The sequence below is a fragment of the Triticum dicoccoides genome, chromosome 1A, assembly GCF_002162155.2.
Source record: "Triticum dicoccoides isolate Atlit2015 ecotype Zavitan chromosome 1A, WEW_v2.0, whole genome shotgun sequence".
NCBI lineage: Eukaryota > Viridiplantae > Streptophyta > Magnoliopsida > Poales > Poaceae > Triticum > Triticum dicoccoides.
In genome coordinates, this window is record NC_041380.1 from 251,016,739 (window position 1) to 251,028,890 (window position 12,152).

Here is a 12,152-nt window from a genome sequence, read left to right on the forward strand (position 1 = left end):
AAGGGACTACATTGACAACAAGCTTTCCGCACAAAAGGAGGAGCAAGATGCAAGGATGGAGGAGATTCGGGCCTTGATCAAGTCTACTTCCCCTTCGTTATCTTCAAGGCGGCGGCGAGAAAATCGATCATCTTCGGAGCGCCCAAGCGATACAAGCGCAAGTCGTCCACGTCCACATCTCCATGGCGACCACCATCACCTACGTGATCCACCTCGTCATGAAGGGCAAGTCACCTCCAAGCAACATGTGCACGACGACGACGAACGACATCTACTACGAGCTCAAGTGCGACAACGCCAACATCATCATGACGATGCTCACCAAGCGCCTACCTACAAGTCCCAACAAGCCTTACTTCACGGGAAGTCCAAACTTCATGACCACAAGAGAAGACCGCGAGACAAGCACCACCAAGATCACGCTACGGCTACAACAACCACTTTCGGCATCTTCGCCAAGTGCTATCAAGGCATCTTCGCCTTCGGACGTACGGCATCTTCGCCTACTTCCCATGAGTTCGCCTACATCGACATCTTCAACTACAAGGCGACCACCTACGAGCGAGGGCGACATGAAGATGGCCGAGCTTGGGTCATTCCCTTCGGTCATGGAGACGAGCTACGAGGTGCCACATCATATGGGCCTCCTACAACAAGACAGCGTCAAGAAGGTCGAGCAAGGGCCATCCCCTTCGACCACGGCGATGAGCACAAACCTCTTCAACAACATGAACACGACGCCCCAACAGGACTCATACTTCGAGTCAAGCTACGAGACTGCACATGAGACCTTATCTTTGGTCTTAGAGGAGAGTGACGATGTGCTATCTTCGGCCTTCATCCACGACAACGACTACGACATGATTGAGCATGGAGACATTTGCACCTACATCTCTCTGACACCCACATATGTGAGATGCCCCAATTGCCATGTGAGGAGAGCCACAACCACATGAGTGAGATGAGTGACTCCATCATACGTGACATTGAGAGCATTTCCTATGAGAGGGTGAGTGTGACCACCACTAGCCCCACACATGATAGCATGCCACACACCCTATGTGAGGTTGAGAGCCATTTGAGTGACTCCATCAACCATGCGAGTGAGAGCATCTTACCGGGAGTGAGTGAGCCACAACACTTAGTAAGTGAGGTAGTTGACACGGCACGTGAGGCCACTATGATTTCTAACGACTTAACCTCTACTCCGAGTGTGTTTTCTTCTTTGGTGCTAGGTCTCCTACATGACGACATGCCTATCCTCGACGAGTCCATATCTCCAATGGAGACAACGATGGCCATGGTGGAAGAAGATGCACCCCCCACATGGTTCCATCAGGATGAAGATGACCACGACTTGGTCTTCGACACCTCACCTACAACACATGAGCGATGCTCCAAAGGTAACATAGGTGATGGTGCTTCTCCTGTCCCACTAGTGTACTATTTTACGAATGATTGCTTGCATGATGTTGACACACCTATACCCATGCTTCATGCTAGTGCAACTTCTTCATGTCATGACTTACCTATTTATGATAAATATGACGATGAGCATGTTGATTTGCCTAGTTGTGATGTTATGCTCCATAGGATATCATGTGAAAAATCTTTTGGTCACGTCATGTTTGACAATCCATTAACCTTGTCATATGCTACGAGTGAGATATCCCATATTGCATCATTTCAATCTCAACATAGTAGCTATGCATGCCCCATTAACATAAATCCTATTTGCACTTATGGCACAGATGACGGGATGATGGTCAATGGCTTTTGTTTTTCATCTGATGATATTGCCATGCTTCCTTTACATGATTTGCGCAATTCATCTACTATGCCATGCCATGATCACAATGTTCCAACTATGAATTTTTTTGGATGTTGTCAATATTCTCCATGTGATGTTTCCACTAATGATCACGAGGAGACCCCCATAGTTTCCTCATACATATTAGGAGATTTTGATGCATTCCATACATTGCATGATTCTCATAATTGCTTGCACCATATGCATTCCATGAATAACAATGATCTACATATTTCTTGTGATGCATTACACAATTTGAGTCTCTGATAACCCACAAGTATAGGGGATCGCAACAGCTTTCGAGGGTAGAGTATTCAACCCAAATTTATTGATTCGACACAAGGGGAGCCAAAGAATATTCTCAAGTATTAGCAGCTGAGTTGTCAATTCAACCACACCTGGAAACTCAGTATCTGCAGCAAAGTTTTTAGTAGCAAAGTAATATGATAGTGATGGTAACGGTAACAAAAGAGTAATGAAAGCAAAGTAATGTTTTTGGTGTTTTGTAGTGATTGTAACAATAGCAACGGGAAAGTAAATAAGCGTAAACTAGTATATGGAAAGCTCGTAGGCATCGGATCAATGATGGATAATTATGCCGGATGCGGTTCATCATGTAACAGTCATAACATAGGGTGACACAGAACTAGCTCCAATTCGTCAATGTAATGTAGGCATGTATTCCGAATATAGTCATACATGCTTATGGAAAAGAACTTGCATGGCATCTTTTGTCCTACCCTCCCGTGGCAACGGGGTCCTAATGGAAACTAAGGGATATTAAGGCATCCTTTTAATAGAGAACCGGAACAAAGCATTAGCACACAGTGAATACATGAACTCCTCAAACTACGGTCATCACCGGTAAGTATCCTGATTATTGTCACTTCGGGGTTAATGGATCATAACACATAATAGGTGACTATAGACTTGCAAGATAGGATCTAGAACTCTCATATATTGATGAAAACATAATAGGTTCAGATCTGAAATCATGGCACTCGGGCCCTAGTGACAAGCATTAAGCATAACAAAGTCATAGCAACATCAATCTCAGAACATAGTGGATACTAGGGATCAAACCCTAACAAAACTAACTCGATTACATGGTGAATCTCATCCAACCCATCACCGTCCAGCAAGCCTATGATGGAATTACTCACGCACGACGGTGAGCATCATGAAATTGGTGATGGAGGATGGTTGATGACGATGACGGCGACGAATCCCCTCTCCGGAGCCCCGAATGGACTCCAGATCAGCCCTCCCGAGAGGTTTTAGGGCTTGGCGGTGGCTCCGTATCGTAAAACGCGATGATTTCTTCTCTCTTATTTTTTCCTCCCCGAAAGCAGTTATATGGAGTTGGAGTTGGAGTCGGGGGGTCTCCAGGGGGCCCACGAGGTAGGGGGGGCGCCCCCCACCCTCATGAGAAGGGTGTGGCCCCCCTGGTCTTCATCTTTGGCGATGATTTTTTATTATTTATTGTAAGGTATTCCATGGAGTTTCAGGTCATTCCGAGAACTTTTGTTTTCTGCACATAAAACAAAATCATGGCAATTCTGCTGAAAACAGCGTCAGTCCGGGTTAGTTCCATTCAAATCATACAAGTTAGAGTCCAAAACAAGGGCAAAAGTGTTTGGAAAAGTAGATACGACGGAGACGTATCAACTCCCCCAAGCTTAAACCATTGCTTGTCCTCAAGCAATTCAGTTGACAAACTGAAAGAAATAAAGAAAAACTTTTACAAACTCTGTTTGCTCTTGTTGTTGTAAATATGTCAAGCTAGCATTCAAGTTTTCAGCAAAGATTATAACTAACCACATTTGCAATAATTCTCAGGTCTCATGATTACTCATATCAATAACATAATCAACTAGCAAGCCATAATAATAAATCTCAGATGACAACACCTTCTCAACACAATCATAATATGATATAACAAGATGGTATCTCGCTAGCCCTTTCTGAGACCGCAAAACATAAATGCAGAGCACCTTTAAAGATCAAGGACTGACTAGACATTGTAATTCATGGTAAAAGAGATCCAATCATAGTCACATCCAATGTAAACTAACAGCAATGAATGCAAATGACAGCTGTGCTCTCCAGCTAGTGCTTTTTAATAAGAGAGTGATGACTCAACATAAAAGTAAATAGATAGGCCCTTCACAGAGGGAAGTAGGGATTTGTAGAGGTGCCAGAGCTCGGTTTTAAAATAGAGGTGAATAACATTTTGAGTTGTATACTTTCATTGTCAACATAACAACCAAGAGATGGCGATATCTTCCATGCTACACACATTATAGGCGGTTCCCAAACAGAATGGTAAAGTTTATACTCCCCCTCCACCAACAAACATCAATCCATGGCTTGCTCGAAACAACGAGTGCCTCCAACATACATCAGGTCCCAGGGGGAGTTTTTTTTGTAATTATTTTGATTTAGTTTGCATAAAGCATGGGACTGGGCATCCCGGTGACCAGCCCTTTATCTCGTGAGTGAGGAGCGGAGTCCACTCCTCTTGAGAATAACCCGCCTAACATGGAAGATACAGACAACCCTGAAGGAAATATGCCCTAGAGGCAATAACATAGTTATTATTTATTTCCTTATATCATGATAAATGTTTATTATTCATGCTAGAATTGTATTAACCGGAAACATAATACATGTGTGAATACATAGACAAACAGAGTGTCACTAGTATGCCTCTACTTGACTAGCTCGTTAATCAAAGATGGTTATGTTTCCTAACCATGAACAAAGAGTTGTTATTTGATTAACGGGATCACATCATTAGGTGAATGATCTGATTGACATGACCCATTCCATTAGCTTAGCACCCGATCATTTAGTATGTTGCTATTGCTTTCTTCATGACTTATACATGTTCCTATGACTATGAGATTATGCAACTCCCGTTTGCCGGAGGAACACTTTGTGTGCTACCAAACGTCACAATGTAAATGGGTGATTATAAAGGTGCTCTACAGGTGTCTCCAAAGGTACATGTTGGGTTGGCGTATTTCGAGATTAGGATTTGTCACTCCGATTGTCGGAGAGGTATCTCTGGGCCCTCTCGGTAATGCACATCACATAAGCCTTGCAAGCATTGCAACTAATGAGTTAGTTGCGAGATGATGTATTACGGAACGAGTAAAGAGACTTGTCGGTAACGAGATTGAACTAGGTATTGAGATACCGACGATCGAATCTCGGGCAAGTAACATACCGATGACAAAGGGAACAACGTATGTTGTTATGCGGTCTGACCGATAAAGATCTTCGTAGAATATGTAGGAGCCAATATGAGCATCCAGGTTCCGCTATTGGTTATTGACCGGAGACGTGTCTCGGTCATGTCTACATTGTTCTCGAACCCGTAGGGTCCGCACGCTTAAGGTTTCGATGACAGATATATTATGAGTTTATGAGTTTTGATGTACCAAAGTTAGTTCGGAGTCCCGGATGTTATCACGGACATGACGAGGAGTCTCGAAATGGTCGAGACATAAAGATTGATATATTGGACGGCTATATTCGGACACCGGAAGTGTTCTGGGTGATTTCGGAGAAAACCGGAGAGCCGGAGGGTTACCGGAACCCTACCGGGAGAAGTAATGGGCCTTATGGGCCTTAGTGGAGAGAGAGAGGGGCAGCTAGGGGGGGCGGCGCCCCCCTTTCCCTCTCCCTCCCCACTTCCTTCCCCCTCCTAGTAGGAGTCCTACTCCTACTAGGAGGAGGACTCCTCCTGGCGCGCCTATAGGGGCCGGCCGGCCTCCTCCCCTTGCTCCTTTATATACGGGGGCAAGGGGACACCCCTAGACACAAGTTGATCCACGTGATCATATTCTTAGTCGTGTGCGGTGCCCCCTTCCACCATAGTCCTCGATAATATTGTAGCGGTGCTTAGGCGAAGCCCTGCGACGGTAGTACATCAAGATCGTCACCACGCCGTCGTGCTGACGGAACTCTTCCCCGACACTTTGCTGGATCGGAGTCCGGGGATCATCATCGAGTTGAACGTGTGCTAGAACTCGGAGGTGCCGTAGTTTCGGTGCTTGATCGGTCGGGCCGTGGAGACGTACGACTACATCAACCAAACGCTTCCGTTGTCGATCTACAAGGGTACGTAGATCACACTCTCCCCTCTCGTTGCTATGCATCACCATGATCTTGCGTGTGCATAGGATTTTTTTTGAAATTACTACGTTCCCCAACAGTGGTATCAGAGCCTAGGTTTTATATGTTGATGTTATATGCACGAGTAGAACACAAGTGAGTTGTGGGCGATATAAGTCATACTGCTTACCAGCATGTCATACTTTGGTTCGGTGGTATTGTTGGACGAAGCGGCCCGGACCGACATTACGCGTATGCTTACGCGAGACCGGTTCTCCTGACGTGCTTTGCACATAGGTGGCTTGCCGGTGACAGTTTCTCCAACTTTAGTTGAACCGAGTGTGGCTACGCCCGGTCTTGCGAAGGTTAAAACGGCACCAACTTGACAAACTATCATTGTGGTTTTGATGCGAAGGTAAGATTGGTTCTTGCTTAAGCTCGTAGCAGCCACGTAAAACTTGCAACAACAAAGTAGAGGACGTCTAACTTGTTTTTGCAGGGCATGTTGTGATGTGATATGGTCAAGACATGATGCTAAATTTTATTGTATGAGATGATCATGTTTTGTAACCGAGTTATCGGCAACTGGCAGGAGCCATATGGTTGTCGCTTTATTGTATGCAATGCAATCGCGTTGTAATGCTTTACTTTATCACTAAGCGGTAGCGATAGTCGTGGAAGCATAAGATTGGCGAGACGACAATGATGCTACGATGGAGATCAAGGTGTCGCGCCGGTGACAATGGTGATCACGACGGTGCTTCGAAGATGGAGATCACAAGCACAAGATGATGATGGCCATATCATATCACTTATATTGATTGCATGTGATGTTTATCTTTTATGCATCTTATCTTGCTTTGATTGACGGTAGCATTATAAGATGATCTCTCACTAATTATCAAGAAGTGTTCTTCCTGAGTATGCACTGTTGCGAAAGTTCTTCGTGCTGAGACACCACGTGATGATCGGGTGTGATAGGCTCTAGTTCAAATACAACGGGTGCAAAATAGTTGCACACACGGAATACTCAGGTTATACTTGACGAGCCAAGCATATACAAATATGGCCTCGGAACATGGAGACCGAAAGGTCGAGCGTGAATCATATAGTAGATATGATCAACATAGTGATGTTCACCAATGAAACTACTCCATCTCACGTGATGATCGGACATGGTTTAGTTGATTTTGGATCATGTAATCACTTAGAAGATTAGAGGGATATCTATCTAAGTGGGAATTCTTTAAATAAATTAATTGAACCTAAATTTATCATGAAACTTAGTACCTGATAGTATCTTGCTTGTTTATGCTTGATTGTAGATAGATGGCTCGTGCTGTTGTTCCGTTGAATTTTAATGCGTTCCTTGAGAAAGCAAAGTTGAAAGATGATGGTAGCAATTACACGGACTGGGTCCGTAACTTGAGGATTATCCTCATTGTTGCACAGAAGAATTACGTCCTGGAAGCACCGTTGGGTGCCAGGCCTGCTGCTGGAGCAACACCAGATGTTATGAACGTCTGGCAGAGCAAAGCTGATGACTACTCGATAGTTCAGTGTGCCATGCTTTACGGCTTAGAATCGGGACTTCAACGACGTTTTGAACGTCATGGAGCATATGAGATGTTCCAGGAGTTGAAGTTAATATTTCAAGCAAATGCCCGGATTGAGAGATATGAAGTCTCCAATAAGTTCTATAGCTGCAAGATGGAGGAGAACAGTTCTGTCAGTGAGCATATACTCAAAATGTCTGGGTATAATAATCACTTGATTCAATTGGGAGTTAATCTTCCAGATGATTGCGTCATTGACAGAATCCTCCAATCACTGCCACCAAGCTACAAGACCTTTGTGATGAACTATAGTATGCAAGGGATGAATAAGACTATTCCCGAGCTCTTCGCAATGCTGAAAGCTGCGGAGGTAGAAATCAAGAAGGAGCATCAAGTGTTGATGGTCAACAAGACCACTAGTTTCAAGAAAAAGGGCAAAGGGAAGAAGAAGGGGAACTTCAAAAAGAACGGCAAGCAAGTTGCTACTCAAGAGAAGAAACCCAAACCTGGACCTAAGCCTGAAACTGAGTGCTTCTACTGCAAGCAGACTGGTCACTGGAAGCGGAACTGCCCCAAGTATGTGGCGGATAAGAAGGATGGCAAGGTGAACAAAGGTATATGTGATATACATGTTATTGATGTGTACCTTACTAATGCTCGCAGTAGCACCTGGGTATTTGATACTGGTTCTGTTGCTAATATTTGCAACTCGAAACAGGGACTAGGATTAAGCGAAGATTGGCTAATGACGAGGTGACGATGCGCGTGGGAAACGGTTCCAAAGTCGATGTGATCGCAGTTGGCATGCTACCTCTACATCTACCTTCGGGATTAATATTGGACCTAAATAATTGTTATTTGGTGCCAGCGTTAAGCATGAACATTATATCTGGATCTTGTTTGATGCGAGACGGTTATTCATTTAAATCTGAGAATAATGGTTGTTCTATTTATATGAGTAATATCTTTTATGGTCATGCACCCTTAAAGAGTGGTCTATTTTTATTGAATCTCGATAGTAGTGACACACATATTCATAGTGTTGAAGCCAAAAGATGCAGAGTTGATAATGATAGTGCAACTTATTTGTGGCACTGCCGTTTAGGTCATATCGGTGTAAAGCGCATGAAGAAACTCCATACCGATGGACTTTTGGAACCACTTGATTATGAATCACTTGGTACTTGCGAACCGTGCCTCATGGGCAAGATGACTAAAACACCGTTCTCCGGTACTATGGAGAGAGCAACAGATTTGTTGGAAATCATACATACAGATGTATGTGGCCCGATGAATATTGAGGCTCGTGGCGGATATCGTTATTTTCTCACCTTCACAGATGACTTAAGCAGATATGGGTATATCTACTTAATGAAACATAAGTCTGAAACGTTTGAAAAGTTCAAAGAATTTCAGAGTGAAGTTGAAAATCATCGTAACAATAAAATAAAGTTTCTACGATCTGATCGTGGAGGAGAATATTTGAGTTACGAGTTTGGTGTACATTTGAAACAATGCGGAATAGTTTCGCAACTCACGCCACCCGGAACACAACAGTGCAATGGTGTGTCCGAATGTCGCAATCGTACTTTACTAGATATGGTGCGATCTATGATGTCTCTTACTGATTTACCGCTATCGTGTTGGGGTTATGCTTTGGAGACGGCCGCATTCATGTTAAATAGGGCACCATCAAAATCCGTTGAGACGACGCCTTATGAACTGTGGTTTGGCAAGAAACCAAAGTTGTCGTTTCTGAAAGTTTGGGGCTGCGATGCTTATGTGAAAAAGCTTCAACCTGATAAGCTCGAACCCAAATCGGAGAAATGTGTCTTCATAGGATATCCAAAGGAGACTATTGGATACACCTTCTATCACAGATCCGAAGGCAAGACTTTTGTTGCTAAGTTCGGAAACTTTCTGGAGAAGGAGTTTCTCTCGAAAGAAGTGGGTGGGAGGAAAGTAGAACTTGACGAGGTAACTGTACCTTCTCCCTTATTGGAAAGTAGTGCATCACAGAAAACTGTTTCAGTGACACCTACACCAGTTAGTGAGGAAGCTAATGATGATGATCATGAAACTTCAGAACAAGATACTACTGAACCTCGTAGATCAACCAGAGTGAGATCTGCGCCAGAGTGGTACGTAATCCTGTTCTGGAAGTCATGCTACTAGATCATGATGAACCTACGAACTATGAAGAAGCGATGGTGAGCCCAGATTCCGCAAAATGGCTTGAAGCCATGAAATCTGAGATGGGATCCATGTATGAGAACAAAGTATGGACTTTGGTTGACTTGCCCGATGATCGGCAAGCAATTGAGAATAAATGGGTCTTCAAGAAGAAGACTGACACTGACGGTAATATTACTGTCTACAAAGCTCGACTTGTCGCAAAAGGTTTTCGGCAAGTTCAAGGGATTGACTACGATGAGACCTTCTCACCCGTAGCGATGCTTAAGACTGTCCAAATCATGTTAGCAATTGCCGCATTTTATGATTATGAAATTTGGCAGATGGATGTCAAAACTGCATTCCTGAATGGATTTCTGGAAGAAGAGTTGTATATGATGCAACCAGAAGGTTTTGTCGATCCAAAGGGAGCTAACAAAGTGTGCAAGCTCCAGCGATCCATTTATGGACTGGTGCAAGCCTCTCGGAGTTGGAATAAACGCTTTGATAGTGTGATCAAAGCATTTGGTTTTATACAGACTTTTGGAGAAGCCTGTATTTACAAGAAAGTGAGTGGGAGCTCTGTAGCATTTCTGATATTATATGTGGATGACATATTACTAATTGGAAATGATATAGAATTTCTGGATAGCATAAAGGGATACTTGAATAAGAGTTTTTCAATGAAAGACCTCGGTGAAGCTGCTTACATATTAGGCATTAAGATCTATAGAGATAGATCAATACGCTTAATTGGACTTTCACAAACCACATACCTTGACAAAGTTTTGAAGAAGTTCAAAATGGATCAAGCAAAGAAAGGGTTCTTGCCTGTGTTACAAGGTGTGAAGTTGAGTAAGACTCAATGCCCGACCACTGCAGAAGATAGAGAGAAAATGAAAGATGTTCCCTATGCTTCAGCCATAGGCTCTATCATGTATGCAATGCTGTGTACCAGACCTGATGTGTGCCTTTCTATAAGTCTAGCAGGGAGGTACCAAAGTAATCCAGGAGTGGATCACTGGACAGCGGTCAAGAACATCCTGAAATACCTGAAAAGGACTAAGGATATGTTTCTCATATATGGAGGTGACAAAGAGCTCATCGTAAAAGGTTACGTTGATGCAAGCTTTGACACTGATCCGGACGATTCTAAATCGCAAACCAGATACGTGTTTACATTAAACGGTGGAGCTGTCAGTTGGTGCAGTTCTAAACAAAGCGTTGTAGCGGGATCTACATGTGAAGAGGAGTACATAGCTGCTTCGGAAGCAGCAAATGAAGGAGTCTGGATGAAGGAGTTCATATCCGATCTAGGTGTCATACGTAGTGCATCGGGTCCAATGAAAATCTTTTGTGACAATCCTGGTGCAATTGCCTTGGCAAAGGAATCCAGATTTCACAAGAGAACCAAGCACATCAAGAGACGCTTCAATTCCATCCGGGATCTAGTCCAGGTGGGAGACATAGAGATTTGCAAGATACATACGGATCTGAATGTTGCAGACCCGTTGACTAAGCCTCTTCCACGAGCAAAACATGATCAGCACCAAGGCTCCATGGGTGTTAGAATCATTACTGTGTAATCTAGATTATTGACTCTAGTGCAAGTGGGAGACTGAAGGAAATATGCCCTAGAGGCAATAATAAAGTTATTATTTATTTCCTTATATCATGATAAATGTTTATTATTCATGCTAGAATTGTATTAACCGGAAACATAATACATGTGTGAATACATAGACAAACAGAGTGTCACTAGTATGCCTCTACTTGACTAGCTCGTTAATCAAAGATGGTTATGTTTCCTAACCATGAACAAAGAGTTGTTATTTGATTAATGGGATCACATCATTAGGTGAATGATCTGATTGACATGACCCATTCCATTAGCTTAGCACCCGATCGTTTAGTATGTTGCTATTGCTTTCTTCATGACTTATACATGTTCCTATGACTATGAGATTATGCAACTCCCGTTTGCCGGAGGAACACTTTGTGTGCTACCAAACGTCAAAACGTAAATGGGTGATTATAAAGGTGCTCTACAGGTGTCTCCAAAGGTACATGTTGGGTTGGTGTATTTTGAGATTAGGATTTGTCACTCCGATTGTCGGAGAGGTATCTCTGGGCCCTCTCGGTAATGCACATCACATAAGCCTTGCAAGCATTGCAACTAATGAGTTAGTTGCGAGATGATGTATTACGGAACGAGTAAAGAGACTTGCCGGTAACGAGATTGAACTAGGTATTGAGATACCGACGATCGAATCTCGGGCAAGTAACATACTGATGACAAAGGGAACAACGTATGTTGTTATGCGGTCTGACCGATAAAGATCTTCGTAGAATATGTAGGAGCCAATATGAGCATCCAGGTTCCGCTATTGGTTATTGACCGGAGACGTGTCTCGGTCATGTCTACATTGTTCTCGAACCCGTAGGGTCCGCACGCTTAAGGTTTCGATGACAGTTATATTATGAGTTTATGA